General features: G+C 40.5%; 1 protein-coding gene and 1 long non-coding RNA gene across 3 annotated transcripts in view; one reads left to right on the top strand and one right to left on the bottom strand.

Moving 5' to 3' along the window:
• Positions 1 to 1,227, bottom strand: part of MPPED2 (metallophosphoesterase domain containing 2) — a 174,572-nt gene extending 173,345 nt beyond the window's left edge. Inside the window, exon 1 of one of the 2 annotated variants that reach the window (XM_057553650.1) lies at positions 742 to 1,227. The gene's annotated coding sequence lies outside the window, so the exon portion shown is untranslated. The remainder of the gene's footprint in view (positions 1 to 741) is intronic. The other variant, XM_057553647.1, reaches the window with a different exon arrangement.
• On the top strand, positions 137 to 16,896 carry LOC130708942 (uncharacterized). The gene is made up of 4 exons (XR_009009325.1): positions 137 to 372; positions 12,323 to 12,444; positions 13,396 to 13,468; positions 16,823 to 16,896. It is a non-coding gene; the product is annotated as an uncharacterized LOC130708942 (long non-coding RNA).
• The last annotated feature ends 1,282 nt before the right edge of the window (positions 16,897 to 18,178 follow it).

Below are 18,178 nucleotides of genomic sequence, written 5' to 3'. Positions count from 1 at the left end.
AGACCGGAGGCGGCGGGGGAGAGCGAGGTTGGGGCGCCGGGAGAGAGTGAGAAACAGCCCCGCGCGAGAGCGGCGCGCACGCGGGCGGCCCGGGGGCGGCCGCGGAGCGCAGCCCGAGCACAAAGCTGCGCGGCGCCTTCCCGGCCACCGCACCTCGCTCGGGCCGCCGCGGGTGCCCGGGGCTCGGGCCAACACAATGCACCCGGGCCTAGGCCGGGGCGGCTCGAACACATAACCTCGGGACTTTCTAGTAAACAGCTCGCCGTGCCCTCGTCCCCACCCCCATCCCCGCTGCCGGGCTTTCGCCGCCGCCCCTCGCCGACACCCCCTCCTTCCCTCCTAAGAAATCCCGGCGGAGGAGGGAGCCGCGAGGTGAGGACCCCGGGAGGTCGGGGGCCGAGGACTGGGGTGGGGGGAGGGGAGAAGGGCAGAGGGGCAAGATGGGGAGTGGGAGGGAGACAGCTCCTAAAAAAGAATTCGCTTTCGCTCGGGGGTTGAAAATAAGCCCTCCTCGGGTTCCGAATTGCCCGGGAAGCGCCGGCTTGTGAGAATGTCAGGGGCACCGGGGCAGCCGCGGTCCGCAGCCTCCGAGCCCCTCGCACGCGCCTCTGACAAGGCACCTCGCACCCGGGCTCCGCTTTGTGTGTGCATTTTTTTCCCTTCCTCTCGCGCGCGGCACCGGGCGCCCGGCCGCCTCCTCCCCCTCCCCCGCCCTCCGCCTCCCTTCCCGGGGCGGATTACCTTTCCCGGGCTGCGCTCCGGGTCCCGGGGATGCCTTCAGCGCCCGGCGAGCAGGCGATCCATCGCGGAGCAGCAGGAGCCGGCGGGAGGCGCGCGGGGGCGGCGAGGGGCGCGGGCGGGCCAGAACCTTCGACCCCAGAGGTCCCGCCGCGGGCTGGGGCTGGGGGCCGGGGGGCGCGGCGCGAGAGGGAGGCGCGGGGGAGAAAGGACGGGAGCAGCCTCGATCTGGGGAGAGAGCGAGCGAGGGGGCGAGGAGAGGGAGCGAGGGCGCGGCGAGCCGGAGGGAGCGAGAGCGGTGCAGTGACAGGGACTGCCACTGGGGTCAAAGGAGCACAGCTCCAGGAAGCAGGGCGGCCGAGGCGCCGCTCCGTGCGCGCTCCCCGGCGGGACCCCGCGCCCCCGCGCGCCCCTCCTGCAGCCCCGGCCCCCTCGAACCCCCACTGGCGCCCTGAGGCCCCGGGGTTGAGAGAGGAGGAGGGAGCTGAGGGCGAGGCCGGCAGCCTGCTGGTGCTCCCGGGTCAAGCAGGCGGCAGGAAGCTGAGCTGCAAGTTCATCATCAGGAGTGCGATCAGCGTAAAAATGATGGGGGGACCGGGGAGGGGGGCTACGGAGCCCCAGGAAAATAAAGGGAGTTTTCCCTCCAAATGGGCGTCTTCTGCAAAGGGAACACCCAGGCCCCAGGCCCCCCACCCACCGACCTGCCGGGCGCTGTCTGCAGTCCTGGCACAGCTCCAGGGCGCAGAGCTTGCCTCGGGGGCAAGAGGAGCGGCTCGGGCCCTGCGCTGAAACCAGGGAAGGCGACCCTGGGTCCCCCTCCCCATCTGCTTAGCTTAGACTTTCCTGGGGGAGAGCTATGCTCCCTTTTCTCAAGCCTTTCAACTCGCCAGGCACACACACACACACACACACCTTTCTTTCTGCGATGTTGTTCCTAGGCCAATCCAGCTGATAATTTCTTTCACCTCCATGAATTAAGGCAGGTTCAGCATATGGAGGCAAGGAGAGGCAAAGACTAATTGTTTCCATTTTTGTGTTTGGGGCACATTTCTCCCAAAGGATAAGCAATTCAAAAACGTAAAAATCAAAGTTTGTCCTTTTTTCTCTGCTATTTTGGATTATGGAAGAAAAGGTTTTCAGAATAGTAGGCAAACACGTAAGGAAAAGAAAAGCCGCTGAAATGCTAGAAGACAGAGGACAAGGAAGAGAAGGCTTTTTGAAAACTTGGTTGGTGGTGTTGACTGTGAAAGATGAGGTGGCCCTCTGATGTTATGCCATTGTTAGAGCTGAAGGATTTGGACGCCAACCAGCTCTAATTCCTTTCCAGGAGGCAGACTCAAAAATCTAGGCATTCTCCAAAGGGAAATCCAATGGATGTGTGTGAGAGGGAGAAGTGTGCTAGGTATACTATGTGACAACTGACTAGACATCCTAGCTGAAATTATATCCCCTAAAAATAAAAAGGAACCGTTTCAGCCTGGTCTGTGGCCTCTGTGCTGAGACTAATTGGTTTCCAGGGTCTGGGGAGGAAGGGAGAGAGGCTGGTTGGAGCCCCTATAGAAAAAGATCAAACAGAATTCACTTGAAAATATGTCCCTTTTACAATGGGCTTTCCTGGCACTTGAATTTTTTTTTTAACATCTTTATTGGAGTATAATTGCTTTACAATGGTGTGTTAGTTTCTACTGTATAACAAAGTGAATCAGCTATACATATACATATATCCCCATATTCCCTCCCTCTTGCATCTCCCTCCCACCCTCCCTAACCCACCCCTCTAGGTGGTCACAAAGCAACAAGCAGATCTCCCTGTGCTATGCGGCTGCTTCCCACTAGCTATCTACTTTACATTTGGTAGTGTATATATGTCAATGCTACTCTCTCACTTCGTCCCAGCTTACCCTTCCCCCTCCTCGTGTCCTCAAGTCCATTCTCTATGTCTGCGTCTTTATTCCTGTCCTGCCCCTAGGTTCTTCAGAACCATTTTTTTTAAGATTCTATATATATATATATATGTGTTAGCATACAGTATTTGTTTTTCTCTTTCTGACTTACTTCACTCTGTGTGACAGACCCTAGGTCGATCCACCTCATCACAAATAATTCAATTTCGTTTCTTTTTATGGCTGAGTAATATTCCATTGTATATATGTGCCACATCTTCTTTATCCATTTATCTGTCGATGGACACTTAGGTTGCTTCCATGTCCTGGCTATTGAAAATAGAGCTGCAATGAACATTGTGGTACATGACTCTTTTTGAATTACGGTTTTCTCAGGGTAGATGCCCAGTAGTGGGATTGCTGGGTCGTATGGTAGTTCTATTTGTAGTTTTTTAAGGAACCTCCATACTGTTCTCCATAGTGGCTGTATCAATTTACATTCCCACCAACAGTGCAAGAGGGTTCCCTTTTCTCCACACCCTCTCCAGCATTTATTGTGTGGAGATTTTTTGATGATGGCCATTCTGAACGGTGTGAGGTGATACCTCGTTGTAGTTTTGATTTGCATTTCTCTAATGATTAGTGATGTTGAGCATCCTTTCATGTGTTTGTCGGCAATCTGTATATCTACTTTGGAAAAATGTCTATTTAGGTCTTCTGCCCATTTTTGGATTGGGTTGTTTGTTTTTTTGATAGTGAGCTGCATGAGCTGATTGTAAATTTTGCAGATTAATCCTCTGTCAGTTGCTTCGTTTGCAAACATTTTCTCCCATTCTCAGGGTTGTCTTTTCATGGGTTTCCTCTGCTGTGCAAAAGCTTTTAAATTTCATCAGGTCCCATTTGTTTATTTTTGTTTTTATTTCCATTTCTTTAGGAGGTGGGTCAAAAAGGATCTTGCTGTGATTTATGTCACAGAGTGTTCTGCCTATGTTTTCCTCTAAGAGTTTTATAGTGTCTGGCCTTACATTTAGGTCTTTAATCCATTTTGAGTTTATTTTTGCTGGCACTTGAATTTGAAGTAAGGTATGTCTTATGCCTGAGTAGAAATGAAGGGCTTGCTAATGTATTTATTTTGTTGTACAGTATGTCCAGAGTGTCCGTACTTGTCAAATGTGCTGGGAGCAAGAAGACAGTCACTTTCCTTGCCCAGCATAAACCACAGCAAGTAGCATTGGTGTTTAAGAATGCCAAAGATGGGGAGGGGCTCCTTTATATTTTGCTTTTGATTTCCAGCCCAGCAGCAAACACTGACTGGAATCATGTTTTTGAAGAAATGCTTGGTTTTGTTTTCTTTCTTCTATGAGTTAGCAGTACACCCCTTATCTAAATGGTTAAAAAGTTTCGACTGTTTTTGACTGATTTAATCAGTCAAAAATAAATCTGCACCAACCAAATTATTTCTGTGGTTTTCTTCCTTTAGAAAAAAAAAACAACCTGATAGTCAATCAAAAAAGCAAAACTAGTTTGTACATGATCCTGGATCTAAATAATGTGCACACAAAAAACAAATAATAACCTGTTCTACTTCAGTGGCACATTTTATAGGATACTTAATGCTATAAAAAAAATCAAGTGAGTGATCCTTTACAAAGTTGATGAAAAATTGTTTATCATTTTATTGAGTGGGGAAAAATTGAGGCAAAAAAAGGTTAAAATCGTAGCTTGTAGTGTAGGAAGAAATCAGCCTCTACTGTGTCCCTGCTAATCAGTTATCCACTGAGAGTTAGTGACCAACCTGTATTAGGGTTATGAATTTTTATTTCCATTTGACTACCAAAATAAAGAAGCTGGAGAAGTATAAGTGAATTTAAATATTAAATTAGGAAAAAAAGGAACTCACTTTTCAAATAATTCTCATCCCATGGTTTTGAACATATTGCATTTTGTCAAATCATATTCTCTACCAGCATAGCTACCTACACTAAAAGCTTGTTTTAAAATGATTGGATGTGAGCCATGTCTGTCCCCTGACATTAGCTTTGAAACATCAAGCCTCATTATACCAAATTTTAAATGTTATATTCTGGGAGTTTTGGTGGTGTTTTTTTTTTTAAGATAAGTGAGCCTGTAAGCTCCATTTTTTTTCTTGTTGTTAAATTCAATTTTTATTGCTTCTAATGGAAAACAAAAGAAGGATAAAAATCCAATGCCAAGTTTATGCTTGCCTCTATGCAAATATTACAAATTTTTTCCTTTAATGGAATGTAAACCTGGACCCTTTCTCCAGTGATTTCATCGAAGGAACTGGCAAATATACTTCCTGATATGCTGCTGCAATATCTTTTAAAATATCATTTCAGAATGCATTTAGGGAAGAAAATGAGAGATAGGAGCGTGGGAGAACCTTAGGTGGAAGCTTGGGAAGTGAATGCTACTTCCCTTGAAAGCTCAGTACTTTATTTGGAGTTGGCTTTCATTCTCCCTATGAGAATAGTTTCCCAATACTTCAGGGATACTTGTGTATAACTAAAAGCTTGGTTCGACCCTGCAGCTCTTCTTCAGAAAAAAATTCAACTATTTTACCTCGTTTTTTCTTTAAATTGGTTGCATTTTAATCATCTTCCAGCAAAACTTAAGATACATATTATCAGAAATCAGAGCCTGTTAATAGAACTATTATGACACAATTAGGAAAATATCTGAGCCAACCAATACCTTTACTTTATTCTAAATTCCTACAGTTTTTACTTTTTTTTTAAGTTTGTTTTAAATGTTTTCATTGTAACCCCCTCAAGCTGAAGAACTATGCCCTCTCTTCCTTTGTGGTTTTCATTCTTATGTGCTATGTATGCACTTGGTAGAAACTTGGAAATATTTGTTCAACAATCTTATGAGTCAATAAATGAGAAAAAGAGTAAGAGAATGCATGAGTGATTGAGGCTACTACACAATGAAGGAAAATCCATACCAGGTATGCAGGAACGGAAGTGATATCATGAGACCAGCGTGGAGGATAAGAGCTAAGGATTTCCTACGGAGTTCAAATAGTACAATTAAAGGGGTTTGTTACTGTCTTCAAAAGCATGAAATAGTACATAAGACTGCTTCATAAGTTGATTTTCTCATAGAGAAGCTGAAGCTTTTTATGTATCCCATCCATTTAAAGGCAGCCTTCTTTTTAAACACAGCAGGATGCAGAAGAAATAAAAAGAATTTGTATCTTAAAATTTACAGTTATAATATATCAAAATATAGTCTCAAAAGAAAACTATGTGATTAACGTGATTCTTTGATAGATCCTTTTTGAAGTGCTCAAAATAAATATATAAATTATGGTTTCTGTCCTTCTTATTTAAAATTGCCTTTTGGTTAACCAATAAAAATGTGTATGACTAAGAAAGATTCAAGAAACACTAGAACACATGAAATTTTATTTCATAAAATGAATTTTATAGGCATTATCTTAGAGAGACTAAATTTGATCCAGCTTTGCCAGCAGCTTAAATAATAAACATGGAGAGAGTGGAAATCTTAAAATTTTACGAAACACTCACTAATTCTTACCATACTTACTAGCTAATGTTTAGCATGTATCAACAAAAGAGACGAGTATTATTTATGTAGTAATTTTAATAATCAGTTTCAAAAAAAAATCTTAACAAGATACTGAGCATGTGCTAGTGTGCTTTCTAGCCTAACAGACTTGCATGATCTCTGTTATCAATTAGTGTTTGCTGAGTCCTTCCCTATATCATATCATGGTCCCAATTCTGGAAAAGTGGGATAGAATTTAGTGGTACTTGGGATAGGCTTGTCGTGGTGGAAGATGAGCAATCCCATTGAAGTAAAAGCCAAAGTAATCTCTTTTGAAAGATGGGCAGTGTGGAAAACCCATAATAACCAGATTAAAGAAAACATATGTGGGGTTTTTCAAGTTTAATAATTCAGTTTGACAAGCTAGTATAAGATATATCAATATCTTGATTAAGCAATGTATAATGTAAATTTCCCTCTCAGCAAAAATAAATAAATGAATGAATACATTTTTTTTAAATGGACTTTGAGAGACCATCAGAATCTAAACCCCATTTCTCTCAGTATTAATAATGTTCAGTTATTCAAAAAATATTTTTTAAGCTCTGCTCTGTGACAGGCAGAGTACTCAAACCATGCTGATGGTCTAATGAAGCAAAGAGCAAGAGTTTTCTCCCACATATGAAGTAGGTAATCTAATGAGCCTGAGGAGAGACTGACTTTAAATAATCACATAAATAAATAAAAATTGTATCTAAGAAAAGGAGAGGCAACTGGTACAAAGAAAACGTAAAATAGGGGTACTTTTCCTCCTCTGAGTGAAGGCTCCCTGATGGAGGAAAGGAATACAAGGATGTTATAGGAAAAAGAAAAGCAGTGTGGCGGGTTGCTGAGTACCAAAGGGGTCTGGATCCGGATCTGTAGGCAGAGGCCAGAACTGAAGGGCCAAGTTAAAAACATTTGAAGGTCACAACTGAGGTCTTGTTGAAGATGTTGACTTTATTCTGAGGGCAACCGGAAGCTGTTTAAGGATCTTAAGTAGAAAGGCTGACATGATTAGATTTATGTTTTGCAAAGGTCACTCTAGCCCCAGCGTGGAGAATGGATTTTAGGGGGCTAGAGTGAACTTTGGGAGGCCATTCGGAAGCTATTGCAGTCTTTGGGTTGGAGGTGATGGTAGCCTCCATCAGAACAGTTTGGAGGAGATGAGACATGGAGAGATGTGAATGGATTTAAGAGATTTGAATACATTTTACATAATAAGAACAAAGATTACCAGAGTCTTGAAATACTGTCTGAAGATGTGGTAGTACCCAGCCAGAGAGGCTGAGAGCTATACTTACCCAACGACTTCCTTTTTTAAACCCCTCATTCTACTCGTAGGGCACCCTTCCCACGTCTCCAAGCCAACTTCATTCTATTCTATACACACCTTTTGGAATCCCATCTTGTCATGAAGAACTGCAGTATGAAATACAGTACTGGCATAAAATGTCATTAACTTTTTTCAAACATACAGATTCTAGAAAGTTATCCCTCATTCAATGTCCCACACCTATTTTTGGTCCACGTATGGACTTGTCTTATTTTGTATGAAATATAAATACAAGAAGTAAGTGTATTTCTGTTTTCCTTTAAAGTTTTTAGATGCTACGTCAATTCCACATTCTGTCTTTATTGGAGCTAGTTCACTTCTATTTAATATTCCAAACAATATTCTAAGTGATTCTTTAAAAATGGTTGTTTTTTAAGTGAAGCATTCAAAGAAACAGATATGCTCTCAGAGGAAATACATAGACACTGATTACAAGTAAGAATATTGTTCTTTTGGTGCAGGATTATTCCATGTGGACCCAATCACAAACCCACAAACCCACTGTGAAGGCGTTCTGATTATTGGGTTCCTGATTGGTGGAAACTAAGTCACTATGGCCCCTCTTAGCAAGTCAGGCTGCCAAGAAAAGATGCAATGGAAATATATATAAACTTTTAAGGACATTTATAATGGCAACCATGTTTTCAAAATTTACCCCTTTCTTGGAATTTCTATGTTTTGAAAGTTCCATCAGTTTCTTCTTCTGTCCTCATGATTCCCCATAGTGACCATCTATAAACAAAGCAAAATCTGCACACAAGGAAAGAGATGAATAACCAAGGTCTACGGGACATGGTTTTACTAGATTCTAAAATAAAAGGAAGGTTTACAGGAGGGTAGTTTTAAAAAAATTACAGTGATATATCAAAATCCCTATTTCATGCTCAGTACAGAAGGAACTGTAAAAAGATTATTTTTTTTTCCTTTTCAATATTATTTCTTTTTCTATTCATTGTTTTGTGTAAATTGGAAAATACAAATAAGCAAAAAGAAAAAAATTTAAAATAGCTGTAATTTCATCATTCAGAAATATCTACTGTTAACACTTGGTTATATAGATTTTCAGTCAAATGTATTTTGCAAAAATGGAAGAAAACTAGGAACACAGTTAAGTGCATATTGTAGTAGTTGAGAGCAAAGCAGGATTGGAATCCCACCTCTGCCTCTTACTACCTGCATGACCTTGGGTAAATTACTTAAACCCTCTGTGCCTTGGTTTCCTCGTTTGTAAAAAGGAGATATTAAAAGTACCTACTTTGTGGGCTTCCCTGGTGGCGCAGTGGTTGAGAATCCGCCTGCCAATGCAGGGGACATGGGTTCGAGCCCTGGTCTGGGAAGATCCCACATGCCGCAGAGAAACTAGGCCCGTGAGCCACAACTACTGAGCCTGCGCGTCTGGAGCCTGTGCTCTGCAGCGGGAGAGGCCGCGATAGTGAGAGGTCCGCGCACCGCGATGAAGAGTGGCCCTTGCTTGCCGCAGCTAGAGAAAGCCCTCGTGTAGAAACGAAGACCCAACACAGCCATAAATAAATTAATTAATTAAATTAAATAAGTATTAAAAAAAAACAAAAACCTACTTTGTAGAGTTGTTACAAGGATTAAATGAGTATTTTTTAAGACCTTAGAATAATACATGATACATATCAAGTAATTATTATACAGTTTTGTAATCCATTTCTAAATCTTTTTAATACAAAACTAATATACTGCCATTGTAAATAAATTAAATACTGAAATACATTAGGAAGTAAAAGTTCCCCTCTTTCTTCCTCATATCCCATTACCTATATAACCTGTTCTTTCAACTGAATAGATACTGTGAACATCTTTCCATGTCATTAAACATCCTTCTATGGCTCTATAGAACTTTCATTAAAAGAAGTGCTATGAAAAAAAAAAAAAAAAAAAAGAAGCGCTATGCATGTTATAAGTTTAGAATACCTAACAGTCCATATTCCATTTCAGGACACTGCACACATATTATAACCATAGAGATTACTTTAAAAGATGCTCCCTTAAGGATTCGATAGTCCTAAAACATATTAAGAAAATCTCTCTGATATTCACATTTATGGGAATGATTGAATTGATCTTTGAAAGACCGAGAGATACGGTCTTATTGTCATATTATTAATAAAAAATAACTTTTGAGGCAAAAGCAATATTCTAAACAGCAAATTAGGGATTTTATGTTTTGCTAGCTGCGGTCAGTTTTTGGTTATGTTGTTTAAATTCATAAGCAAAACAAATAAGCTGATAGTTTGTTGAGAATGATGACTCATTGATATTTAAACTTTACTACCAATTGTTGATATAACACTTATTTGCATACTTCAGACTTGTCTGGAATATAAAATGGGCCCTAATCTGTAGTGTTCATATGACAACAGGAGGTTCAAAACGTGATGGCAATAACATGGGAAAGTTGTAGAACTTAAGGGAGGGAGGATTTGAGAATTCTTTGGAACTTGGCAGTTCTTTGGCAAATTGTATGAGTGCTGCGTTTCCACCAGCTGGGATATGAAGTATATGGAAGTGTATATGGCTAGTGTTTATCTTATTACAAGATTTGCACATCAAAATTAAATAGTCTGTGGTGATCTTCAACCTTCCCCATACGCACAAGCTAATTTAGTTAAAGAAATATGGATGTGTTTGGGTGTCAAGGAGTTTGCCTAGTGGAGTCTAAGATTTTCATTTTAAAAAAGGTTGTACTGGGCTTCCCTGGTGGCGCAGTGGTTGAGAATCTGCCTGCCAATGCAGGGGACACGGGTTCGAGCCCTGGTCTGGGAAGATCCCACATGCCGCGGAGCGGCTGGGCCCGTGAGCCACAATTACTGAGCCTGCGCGTCTGCAGCCTGTGCTCCACAACAGGAAAGCCTGCGATAGTGAGAGGCCCGCGCACCGCGATGAAGAGTGGCCCCCACTTGCCACAACTAGAGAAAGCCCTCGCACAGAAACGAAGACCCAACACAGCCATAAATAAATAAATAAATTAAAAAAAAAAAAAGAAATACAACTGATTTAAAAAAAAAAAAAAAGAAAGAAAAGGTTGTACTAAGAGAAAAACATGTTCTACAGCAGCTATTATCTGGTATCCGAATTCACAGTTAGCTAACTGGTCCTCGCATATCTTTGAGGCATGTGGAAATTGACGGTGAAAGTGTCTAGTGTAACTAGAAATATAATTTGATGAAAACTGAAGCAGTGAACTGTGAGAAACTGTTAAAACCAGTGTCATCGAACAGTGCTTCAAAAATAATGAAACAGGACTACTAGCCCTTTTTGAGTAATATTGGGTAAAAATGAGAAAAGCACATGGTATGTACAAAAAGTTTAAATATATGAGGTAATGCTCTTTTTAATTACTGTTATTACAAAGGCCACTCCAAAAGTCTACACCCAGACTCCTTTCCATTTATCTCTAAGTAGACAATGACATCACGTCTCCTGTAAATTATTCAGACTCAGGGGATGGATTTGGCTCATTCAATAGGGAATGCCATGTTTGGTGTTGGCACGGTACTTAAAGTCTCACTCCACGTCATCCCCAAACTGAAGAGCACGTTTGATGGTGGCCAAATGATTTTTAAAAATTCCCTCTAAACTTTAAGCACTCAGAAAATCACGGAGAACAAAAATAGAGCTGCACCATAAGGTATAATCATAAAACGTCATAGAAGGAGGAAAACTTAAAAAGCGGAAAACGCTCCAGTCATCTGAAGGCTAGCAGTTCGTGAAGTCATTAGAAGTCATTCCATACGGGCTGAGTTTGAGGAAAAGTCAGAGGTTGCTTTGTTCTTGACTCTGAGTGAAATCAAAACCTACCCAGACTCTGTACAAAGGCAACTGCGGTCTGCCTTTTTCTTGCTCGGTATTTGCCACTAAACACACGTAAATGACTTATGTTCAGAAGAGTCTGTGATTCTGTTCATATTAATCCATGTCTCAGGCTGGACAAATGCCTAAGCACAATCAAAGAAGAGGGTAGAAGCCTGCCTTTTCAAACAGGCTAGAAAATTTGTACCGAAAAATCACAGGGTGACAGAGACAGCTGGAAAAATTGCAGCTGGGGCTCTGATTTTCATGCCAGTGCTACACTTAATGCAAAGGGAATGCAGATGATAGATTGAGAGTTATGTATGTCCTTTAGTTCCTCAGTACTGTACTTACACAGAGGTAAAAATATAAAATTTTAAAAGTAGCCTCATACTAACGTAACACAAAAAAATCCTTACTGTTGCACTGAATTAATACATAAGAATCCAGCAACAAGTTGCTAATAAAACTAGATAAACAGACACAACAAATAAAGAGTAAAGCAATACCTCCAAAATTCATCAATAGAAAGGTGTTTCAGTAATGGACCTTAATAATCATTTCTTTGGAAAAATAGTCCTAACAAGTGTATTTACACATAAAACATTCTGCAAGATGGCTTAAAATGCTGGGGCCACAAGGGGTTTTCAAATCAAAGGTTTTAGGACCTTTGTGCTTTTGAAAAGAATGTATATGATTTTTCTTGGGTTTTAGTAGTGGTTTTATTCATAATGGGAAATTAAAAAAACAAGGTATTAGAGGTAATTCTCTGTATCATCCCTATTCGAACGAACCTTTTCACTTAAGGTACTATTCAATATAATTTGTTCAGATGAGGTGTGTCATCCACAACAGAAATGCTATGTGTAAAATGGAGATCATTGAAAGTTTTATTGAGATGTATTGGGAGTCTCTGGGGACCATGCTGTTCGGGCTGTGTTTTCAGACTCCAACACTCTGTGGCCTTTGACAGGCATGAAGAAAAGCCAGACCAAAACAGTTCTCACAGCGCAGCCGGTGGTCACAAAGAACAGCCCATGGAGATGTCTGTCACTGAAAGAGCAGCCTCTGGAAGAGAACCAAAGAGGAAAAGAGGTGGAAATGGAGTGTGTGTGTGTGTGTGTGTGTGAGAGAGAGAGAGAGAAAGAGAAGATGAAAATATAATATTTGAACACTATAATATTTGAACACTAAAATATAATATTTGAGCCCTGAAAAACATCAGTGGCTGAAACCACAGGCATATATTTTTCTCTTCTATCTCCAAGGACTTCATTAATAAAAGAGTAAGTATAGGTGGTTAATCACACAATTACATTTAAAAAATCTTCTAGAACCTTCTGGCATCTTAGGGAAATTGACTAATAAGTTCCAGAAGGAGGGATGGAATATTCCTAGAAACAACATACTTATTCTCTTACTTCATTTTTTTATTTTAACATCTTCACCTTTAGTAAAGCAGCACCATAGTCTATATATTAATTATATCATTAGCTATTTTTCTAACTTGTTTTTTGACATTTATGTGCTCTTATGTTAAAATTCTTTTCAGGGTGATATTTTGATGACCGACTGATAATATTTAATGGAACATACATTTTTATTTAATATGTGTATGCATGCCCCGAAGCTTTTTTAAAAAAGGATTAAAGTGCTCTAAACCCATATATATATAAACTCATGCACCCCTAATATGTAAATTCTTCAAACAAGCCTGTTTAAGATAAAATCATAAGCTAATATGTAGCTAGGCTTCTATCCTGCCATTCTCTTGCCACTTTTTTTTTTTTTTCTGGTTTTCCAAATAAACAGCAGGCCCTAAGGGCTCTTTGAACTCACTGGAGTGTTTAGTGCCAACAATCACTGGTTCATGCAGCTTATCTTTTCCTGGTATTTCTATGTGATTTAATAGTTCCAGCCTGGCCAAGGGAATGAAAACTTCTGGGTCTGTTTCTGGAAGCACTGCACTCCCCATTGCCATCTGTGATAAACCAAATAACCTTTCTCTGCCTCAGCTATTTTCTTATAACCGTGTCTGTTTTGCAGCGATGGAGTGAAGCTTGATAAAATAGTTGGAATCGTTCATCAGTGAAGCAAAGCTGGCTTCTGAGTCACGCAGGTGTGTCAATTAATTAATGAATAAGTACCAACCTTTGGATGGTGATATTAATTAAATATCCAACCTTAAGGTGGCATTTAATTGCCAAGGGATTAATAAAACAGATCCTTACTCTATTAGATTGGGATTCTTTAGTTATAAGTAATAGAATCTGACCCTGGCTAAGATCAGCAACAGGGAGTTTATTGAAACGTTAACAGGATTACATCAATCCAAAGGCTCAGGGTGGTGGATTAAATTTTCTGAAAATGATTTCACTAGTATATATTCTATCCCACGTGTTCTTCTTCCAATGTGATGTTGACGGTACTCTGTTGAGAGGTGAGAGGGTTTAAGTTCTTTCCCCTTGAATGTGGGTGGACTTTCGCATTGCTTCAATCAAGAGTGCAGCAGAAGTGCCACGGCGAGACTTTGGAGGCTAGGTCAGCACAAGAGATAGGGCTTCTCCGTGCATCTTTGTTCCTTGAGCTGCTACGTAAGAAGTCTGGCCACCCTAAAGTCATCATATATGGAAAGACCATATAAAGGTTTCAAAACATGCCCAAGGAGACCCAATTATACTGGTCCCCATCTGTTTCAGCCTTCTCTGAGCAGGTACCGGACATGTGAGCACGCCTTCAAGTCCTACCTTTAAAATCCTACCAGATAAAAATGAGTAGAGGAGAAATAAACTGTCCCTGCTGAGTCCTGCCCAGAATGCAGAGTCTTGAGCAAAATGACGTTATTGTTTTTGTTGTTTTAAACCACTAAATTAGGGATGGATTGTAACACTTGATCAGGAAGCAGGAATCAAGAAGAGAATAGGGAAAGGGCTGGGAATGAGGAACTAGAGAAATATACTGTAGCATGAATAGTGTGGTTGCGGTACTGCCACCAGAATGACTCAACTCCAAATGTCTCTTCAATCCTGCATCACTTGTTCAAGAGTCAAAGTCCTGGGGAGTACATCCATGGACCAAGCTGAAACTGTTAAGTCCACCTCCTGCCTATATCTGAGTGATTCAGGAAAGATTTGACACCAAGAGTCCCCAGCAGCTGGTGTGACTCCATGGTAGGAAGGCAGCACCTGGATTCATCATCCGCACCAAGACTATGGCTCGAGGGGAAAGAAATTCTCCAAAAAGAATTTGGATGTCTTTCAGAAGGGTAAATGGAGACAGAAAGTAAAAAGACAATGAGTACACTCAGGTCACATTTCATTCTACTTAAATAAACAACTTTCTATAGTTATAGTATCCTTGAATACAAATTAATAGCAAGGATGTCTTGTCTGCTAGTGGTTTTATTGACTGAAGTCATTGAAATAGTCTTCAAGATAAAGTAGTTCATTGGGTGTTATATATTAGCTTCCTTCCTTCCCTCCCTCCTTCCATTCTTCCTTTCTTTCTTTCCTCCTTCCTTACTTCCTTCCTCCCACCCTCCCTCCCTCCCTTCCTTGCTCCCTTTCTCTCTCTCTTTCTTTCTTTCATAATCTTTAATAATTTAGTATTTAGCACTCAGTCTACAAAATAGTCACAAACATAAGACAAGAGCCTGCAGATTATATATAAAAACACTCAGAGCTGCCCTAAACCTTTTTTGGAGCAAGATGGAGAAATAAACAAATACTAAATTAATAAAATACTAAAAAAATTTTGAACACCATTGTTTCTCAAACTATGGTCCTTTTCCACTTGTATTTCATCTGTGTCAAATGTGGGGCTCAACATATGCATGCATGACACATGCACTCACACACACACACACACAATTGCCTCAATCATTTTCAATCAAATAAGCTGCTCAATTTCTTGAAAATAGTAAGACTCACTGATTGTTCGACTGGATCAGTGGTTTATTTGACTGAATTGAAAGGCCATTGATCCAGTGGCCCCATGATAGAAAATGTAAAGGATAATTTTCCCTTACTGTCATGGTTCATTCAAGTTTTAATTTGTTCTAGTTATTTAACAGGAGACATTGTTCCCTTTTAAATGATAATACACGCAGTGAGAAAAAATGATCCTTTGTCACTGAGATTTCTCTAAGCCTTTAAACATGAGAAATAAAGACATCCTTTAAACCAGGATGCCTTCTTTGCTGTAGAAAAGACATCTGTAGAAGACTCATGATTTTTCATAAGAATTGAAATCAGATTACATATATTTACACACAATATATACTGAAAGTATACATCATTGCTAAAATAGTTTATTGTCTTTTTCTTGACCATGCATAGAATAGACTTGGGAATACAACAAAATATGAAGAGTTCAAGCCAAGCTTGGGAGTCTTTTACATAGTTTCAAACTTTACTGGTGAAATTATTTGAGAGAGAGAGAGAGAGAAATATGTATCTCAGAAATTGAGAATTCCAAAATTCTGTTTTGAGGTTTAAGTGATTGTTTTCCTCCTTTTTTTTTTAACTACTTCTGCTTTTTTTTTTAGCTTGATTTGGGCAGTGAAATCTAGCGAAATAAGGAAAGTGGCTTGAGTGTGGAAAAGCAGTGGAAAAGTGAAAAGACCAGTATCACTGTACAGTCTCTTACTGCTGTTCTTTCACTAATTTGTGGAAGTGAGATATCTCAACCTCAGCACTATCAACATTCAGGTTGGAAAGTTCTTTGTTGAAGTAGCTGACCTGTACATTGTAGGATGTTTAGCAGCATGCCTGGCTTCTACCCACCTGATGCTAGTAGCACTTCAGTCTTTTTTTAAGTTGTGGTAAAATATATGTGCATAAAATTTACCATTTTAATCATTTTTAAGTGTGCAGTTCAGCGGCATTACGTACATTCCCCTTGCTGTGCAACTATTGCCAGCATCCATCTCCAGAACTTTTTCATCTTCCCAGACTGAAACTTCATACCTATTGAACAACAGCTTGCCTTTCCCACCTCCCCACAACCCCTGCTAACCTCCATTCTACTTTCTTTCTCTGTGGATTTGACTTCTCAAGGTACCTCATATAAGTGGAGTCACACAATATTTGTCTTTTGTGACTAGCTTATTTCACTATTGTAATGTCTTCAAGGTTTATCCACGTTGTAGCATGTCAGCATTTCCTTCCTTTTTCAGGTTGAATAATATTCTACTGTATGGATATACCACATTTTGTTTATTCATTCATCTCTGAATGGAACTTGGGTTGGTTTCACCATTTGGCTATTATGAATAATATTGCTGTGAACATGGGTATACAAATATTTGCTTGAGTTTCTACTTTCAATTCTTTTGAATACATAGACAGAAGTAGAATTGCTGGGTCAAATATCTCCAGACATTGCTGAATGTCCCCTGAGGGGCAAAATCACCCCCGATTAAGAACCACTTGTCTAAAGGAATAAACATCTTTGAACAATGGTATTTCCACAGAGCTGAATCATGGGCTTTTAGATTGAGAAAGGCCATTGGAACCCATCTGGTTGAGTAAATGATCTCTACTTCATCCCTAAGACCTGTATTTGGCCACCAGCAGTGTTTGGTAAGTCAGTTACCCATAAGGCCACCTCAAACTTGCCCTATCAGTTCTTCTCTCCTTAAGCTCTTTTAGTCCACTGGCTCCTTCACATCATCTTCTACATGTTCATGTCTGTATATCCTATATCTTCCACCTTCTAGTCACCAGCGAACATCTTAATAGAGTAATCTATAAAACTTCAACTTCCATTTATTCTTTAATCAATTAACATCTGAAACTGCTTTGAATACAATCACCTCACTGCTAGATTCTATCAGTTTTCTCTTATCTTTCTTCTTGATATAGTCATCACAATATCCAGTTTCATCTGACCTAACTCTCAGGTGTGTCATTTATTTACCAAGTATTTATTACACTATGTACTACTGTGTAATACTATGTAATACTATGTACTACTGTGTAATAAACAATTTTATTGGCCTTTCTCTCGGGTTCCTGGAAGTAACCTCTAAACAGTTGGAATTTCCTAAGTGACAGGTGTATCTTTGTTATTCATTATGCACCCCTCAGGCCACATTTGAAAGTTTATGCTAATGAGGAGACTCATGGTGGACTCCTAGATAGTTTATATTAATGAGATGAGTCAGGAGAGGGGCTGGCCATGCTAGAAAGACCAACCACACGGTTAAACTTTGGGGCTTTGAGCCCCAAAAGTAATGTAAGCCTGACTTCCGAGGAGAGGGATGGAGCCGGAGATTGAGTCACATGGGCAATGATTCAAACAACCCTGCCTGTATAATGAAACCCCGATAAAAACTCTGGAAACTGAAGTTCAGGTGAGCCTCCTTGGTTGGCAAACACTCTGTGTACTGGCACACATTGGTGTACCCAGAGGTAACGTGCACCCTGAGGACAAGGAAGCTTCACATTTGGGACCTTCTTAGACATCATCTTATGTGCCTCTCCTTTTGGCTGGTTCTGATTTGTATCCTTTTGCTATAATTAAACTATAATGATTAAGTATAGTGCCTTCCTGAGTTCCTGGAGTTATTCTAATGAATTATCAAATCTGAGAGGGTAGTGGGAAATTTTGAATTTGCAGCCAGCTGGTCAGAAGTGAGTATGGCCTAGGGATTCCTGTGACTGGTGTCTGAAGTGAGGGCAGTCTTGTGGAGGACTCTGCCCTTAATCTGTGAAGTCTGGCTTAACTCTAAGTAGTTGGCGTCATTACAGTCACCCTGAGGCACTCTGCAATACCATGGTGAGCAAAACATTGATTCCTAGCCTCATGGAGTTTAGAGTAGAGAGAG

Source organism: Balaenoptera acutorostrata, chromosome 9 (assembly GCF_949987535.1).
Source record: "Balaenoptera acutorostrata chromosome 9, mBalAcu1.1, whole genome shotgun sequence".
NCBI lineage: Eukaryota > Metazoa > Chordata > Mammalia > Artiodactyla > Balaenopteridae > Balaenoptera > Balaenoptera acutorostrata.
Note: the sequence above shows the minus strand (reverse complement) of the source record. Positions and strands in the feature narration are given on the sequence as shown.